The sequence below is a fragment of the Saccopteryx leptura genome, chromosome X (assembly GCF_036850995.1).
Source record: "Saccopteryx leptura isolate mSacLep1 chromosome X, mSacLep1_pri_phased_curated, whole genome shotgun sequence".
In the NCBI taxonomy this organism is placed as follows: Eukaryota; Metazoa; Chordata; class Mammalia; order Chiroptera; family Emballonuridae; genus Saccopteryx; species Saccopteryx leptura.
The window spans coordinates 92,326,506-92,332,490 of NC_089516.1; the positions used below are offsets into that span (position 1 = coordinate 92,326,506).

General features: G+C 32.7%; 1 pseudogene; it reads right to left on the reverse strand.

Annotated features, from left to right (window-relative positions):
- Window positions 1-4,779: 4,779 nt before the first annotated feature.
- Window positions 4,780-4,894, reverse strand: LOC136386596 (U6 spliceosomal RNA; annotated as a pseudogene).
- Window positions 4,895-5,985: the final 1,091 nt, after the last annotated feature.

Consider the following 5,985-nt stretch of genomic DNA (forward strand, 5'->3'; position numbering starts at 1 on the left):
GCCAATGCTTGTTATTGTCTATCTTTTTTTTTTTATATTACCATCCAAATGAGTATGAAATGGTATCTCATTGTGGTTTTGAGATGTATTTCCCTAATGACATTTAAAGTGCTAAGTGGAAATTTGTATGTCATCTTTAAGAACTGTTTATTCAAACATTTTTGCCATTTTTTATTTGGGTCATTTTTTTTTTTAATGGATGAATTGTATACTATGAAGACTAGATCCTTATCAGGTATACAATTTGTAAATAATTTATTTCATTCAATTTTTGGTATTTTTATATAAATAATACATCTTTATATATTACAAAAAGGCAATCATTTTTTGTTTTTGTTTGTTTGTTTGTTTGTTTTTTTGTATTTTTCTGAAGCTGGAAATGGGAAGAGACAGTCAGACAGACTCCCGCATGCGCCTGACCAGGATCCACCCGGCACGCCCACCAGGGGCCGATGCTCTGCCCACCAGGGGGCGATGCTCTGCCGCGACCAGAGCCACTCTAGCACCTGGGGCAGAGGCCAAGGAGCCATCCCCAGCGCCTGAGCCATCTTTGCTCCAATGGAGCCTTGGCTGCGGGAGGGGAATAGAGAGACAGAGAGGAAGGAGGGGGGGTGGAGAAGCAAATGGGCGCTTCTCCTATATGCCCTGGCCGGGAATCGAACCCGGGTCCCCCACACGCCAGGCCGACGCTCTACCACTGAGCCAACCGGCCAGGGCCCATTTTTTTGTTTTTGACTGTTGTACTCAAATATATAGTTCACTATGATATTTTTAATTGAAGAATACATTTCTGCATAATCTGTTTTATGAAGTCAGTGTACAAACTTCACATTCCTATTTTAAGGTTTTACTTTATTGTACTATAAAAAAATGAAAACAAACAATTTTTTAAAATTTTATGAACTGGATATACACTCTGATTATAATTAAATGTACATATATAATTATGTTTTTTGTTTTTTTAAAAAAAATACACAGATCTCCTTTGAAGTATTAATACTGAACTGAACCAAGAGAGTATTTATATTTTCAGTTATTTTAACTTACATTATATTTTAATTAAAGAATTACTCAATCACAAAATTTAACATATGTGTTCCTTAAAACACTCAGTGTTTTTTAAGAAAGACAGTTAGAAAAATGTAGCACTAAGCTAAAAAAAAAAAGAAGCACTTTGATCTAATTTTGTAAAGAACATTTTTGTGAATTCCAAGAACACCAAATTAAACTATTAATAATAATAGTAAAAATAATAAAAATAATTATATTCTACTAGTTGGAGACAATAGTATATAAGTTCTTATTTAAAGACCTTTGATATTTCCAAGGTAAATTTGAAAATAATTTATTTACAGGAACAAGAAGAATGAGAATGGAAATATGAGGAAGCATTTGATATGTTTTGCTTCCAATTTTGCACTCATTGGGCCAAAAAGTCAATGACATTTGGAAGCTTGCTTTGAGAGTTCTGTATCACTAAAGCAGAGGCAATGAAAGTACAAAACTGGTCTATTCATCTGCTTTTGTTATATTTGAAAAAGACCACATTAAGTATTTTCAAATTAATGTCGTAGCATGGGTACCTATCATATTATCAAACTATATATTTATATTGTCTTTTTGCCCTAAAATTTTTAACATTATTTTTTATTGGTAAGATTGAACTAGATTAACTTCACTATAAATAATTGTTTTTTAGTTACCTATGAAGTGAGATAATCTTCTGAAATGAATAAGCTCTCAGACAATGAAGAACAACAGATTTAAGTTTTTGTTATCTGGAAATACATAAAAAAAATCTAACGTACTTATTGTTTACCATTGTTTTTCTCAGAATACATTAACTAGCTAGTAAAAGCTTTGGCTATGTTTCTTAGCTAAATTTTTCTTAAGACTCTGAATTAAGTTACGATTTTTTACTTCTGTATCATTCAGAGACACCCAGACAGGAAGTCAAAGGATTCATAATGAAGTTTCTTTCTTGGTAATCTGGCACATATTTCTTCCATTTATATATATTTTTATATGTAGCAAGGAAATTTTAGCTACACTAAGTCTAAGAATCCCCGGCCCGATAGCTCAGTTAGTTAGAGCACTACACTAATATGCCAAGGTTGCAGGTTTGATCTCCGGTTAAGGCACATACAAGAATCAACCAATGAATGCATAAATAAGTGGAACAACATATGTTGTTTTTTCTGTTTATCTCTTTCTCTCTTCCCCTCTTTCTCTAAAAATCAATAAATCTAAGGATATTTTTCTAAGATCCTGCTGTTATACATATGTTTTTATGTACTTATTAGGAATTTCTTACATAGTTGATTTTGAAACCATTGGATATTAAAAGAAAAGTAAAATAATGGCTCAAAAAGAATCTGGAGAATTCTAAGTCACATAGGAAAATATGTTCATTCTTTCTACTACACTGGGTCCATATTCTTATCTTGTTCTTATAGTTTGAATTAAATTGGAAAATTTCTGTCACAAACTACATATGCAAAAAGAATAGAGAATGAAGTCAGTTTTAAGGAAAAGAAGTTTTATTTTATTATTTTGATGACAACAACAATAGAAATAATGAGAATTACTGAAAAGAATATTTTAAACAAGTGTTTCATTGATAAGACTTTTCGTCTTGTGTCAAAGGTGCCATGGATTTACTTTCATTTTCATAACCCAATAAAAGGAAGAAAACAAGCATTATTTAAATATATATAAAGTTTTAAAAATGCATTGCCAAATTTCACCTGCATGTTGGTATTCATCCAATAAGAAGTTATCTGCAGAGAATACCTCCCACTACAGTTATCCATCTTAATGGGAGACAAAGAGGAACAGAACTTATAAAACAGTCACATAAGACACAATATCAAGATTCCTCAATACACATAAAATTTCCCACATCTACAACTTGGCAAATAAAATGCCAGCAATGCAATAAATTAATTTGATTTTTAAAAAATATTAACATTTTTGCTGTTTACAAAACCAATACATTTTCATTGTAAAATATCTAAAACACTTAGGGAATTAACAAAACAGTATCAAATATTGAGAACTCTAACTAGTAATCTTTGGACAATTTGACCATATTATATTTAAAATCGTGTTACCTGCCTATTTTTTACCTGACACCGTATTATACCATTACAAGGTTGTTAATTTTGTAGATGTTCCTATGTGTATTCAAAATCTCTCATTTTGTTGTCTGCTTATTTGTTTTGTTAACAGTTTCTTTTGCTGTGCAGAAGCTTTTTAGGTTGATATAGTCCCATTCATTTATTTTGCCTTTATTTCCCTTGCCTTTGAGATGAAATTCATAAGCTACTCTCTAAGACCTAGCAAGTTTGGGCATAATTAATATGCTAACTGGAAATATGTTGAATAATGCATTAACTGATTAATTAACTTGAAGAAATATGGAAACTATTTAAACCTATGAATAATTCAACATTTCAAAAAAACATTTTATATCTATAAAATTCAACAAGTTCTAAAAACAATTAAATATTCTGAGAGTTTTTTTCCTGTTACTATAGTACTATCAAGTTAAATTTTTTTCATAATTTATTAATTTATGCAATGAATTTTCAACACTAACTAGATAAAAAGGAAGTAGGGAGCCAATTATCTAATTAATTGAATTGGAACTCTTTTCACATCATTTTTGTCTACTTTTTCATTTTTTTATAGAAGTATAATAAATATTATATTTTATTGGCTTCTTTTGGCCTGACAATTCAATTTTAGATATATTTTAGTAATCTTGGAAATATTGTCTGACACTCTTTCTCCACTCTGTCTTATAATTTAATTCAGTCTCCATTAACTAAAATTGTGTTCTAAGCTTGAAGTGGGGAGGTAGGGAATAAATGGAATTTAAGAAGACACAGTTTGTGCTCTCAAAGGTTTTATAATCTGGTGCAGAAATAACAGGCATATATAGATTACTAGTGATTTTATAATTTTATGGTTTAGTAAGTATCCTAAATGGGATATCAACAAATACTTGAGAAAGAGTTTGCTAATTTTACCAAGAGCTTTCCATGAAGAACATACAGTTGAAGAAATCCTTAATGGAAAAGTGAGATCTTAATGCAAGAGACATGAGAAAAGAAAGTACTGGAAGAACTAAAGCATGATCTTGTAGAGTATGTTTGGTTATCTACAACTAATTGTTTTAAAATATCATATTATGAGAAGAAAATAGAAACAAACAGAACAAATTAGTGTCAAATTTAGATTTTAAATTCTATATAATATGGTTCAGATTTTGCATTCAGATATCAACAAAAATTTCTGAGCATAGAAATTGCAGAACAATTCAATGCTTTAAAAAGTTACCTATAGTAAAAGTGTGAGTAGAATAGTCCTCAGAATCAGGACCTAGAAACATTAGGAGGCTGAGGCAATAGTAGCTGATCCTTGATTACCTAAGCATGATGGACGGAAAGTTGATTGGATTTGGTGACTAGTTGCATAATAGACTGTTAATTCTCAGATTGCTAAACTAAATAAAAAGAATGAATAATGATTATTATTAACCATGAGGATAACTAGTACTTTTTTATCAAGAAAAAAATACAATGTGAAAAAGATACTGTAAAGAAATTACTTCATGATGCTGGAGCCAATGCAGTACCTCATGCCTTTCACTTATCTCTGCTTAAGCCATGGCATCAATGGGTAAGCCCATAAGCTTCAGCTGAAACTGGAGAAAAATTTTTGGTGAAATGAGTTTGAGACATTTTCTTATTCCCCTGTTATTTTCTACTTTTCATAACTCTCTCTTCCTCTCCTTTCTCACGAATTTCCGTGTCATTCTAACACAGGGGCCATGCTAACCTTCTCTGTATTGTTCCAGTTTTAGTATATGTGCTGCCGAAGCAAGCACCTCATGTTCTTTCTTGAATAATTCCTCAGATTTCAATGTTCTGGATACAAAATTTAATCAACTCAACTAATTTGCCAAGTTCACAGTTTCCTGTTCTCTCAATTTCCCCTCAAAGTTGACCTCATTCCAAATAATAGCTTGCATGTGGAGAAACTTGATCTCTTATATATGGCTGTTGGGAATGTAAAATGGTACAGACACTCTGAAAAAAAACGTTTTTTAGTTTCCTCTACAACTTAACATGCACTTAGCATATGATCCAGCTATCTTATTCTTGGAAATTTATACTAAATAAATAGTAACTTATGTCCACATAAAATCCTGTTCATAACAGCTTTATTTGTTAGATCTCAAAACTGGGAAAAGATTCAGGTGTTTTTCAGTGACTGAATTGTTAAACTGTCATACCTCCATAATATGAAATGTAACTCAGTGATAAAAATGAACAAATTTTTATATCTGCAACATCTTGAATAAATCTCCTGGGAACTGTGATGAGTGTTAAAAAAAAGCAAATTTCAAAAAATCACATTATATATATATATATATAATGATCACATTATATATATATATATATATAATGATTCCATTTATATAGAATTTTTTTTAGGTTCAGAAGCACATTTTATAGGTTAAATTAAATTAAAAATATAAAAGCCCTGGCCAGTTGGCTCAGTGGTAGAGCATCGGCCTGGCGTGCAGAAGTCCTGGGTTCGATTCCCAGCCAGGGCACACAGGAGAAGCGCCCATCTGCTTCTCCACCCCTCCCCCTCTCCTTCCTCTCTGTCTCTCTCTTCCCCTCCTGCAGCCAAGGCTCCATTGGAGCAAAGATGGCCCGGGCACTGGGGATGGCTCCTTGGCCTCTGCCCCAGGCGCTAGAGTGGCTCTGGTCACAACAGAGCGACGCCCCACAGGGGCAGAGCATTGCCCCCTGGTGGGCGTGCTGGGTGGATCCCGGTCGGGCGCATGCGGGAGTCTGTCTGACTGTATCTCCCCGCTTCCAGCTTCAGAAAAAAAAATTAAAAATATAAAAGATAACTATTAGGGTGGCCTGGCTGGTGGCACAATGGATAGAGAACAGAGGTCATCTC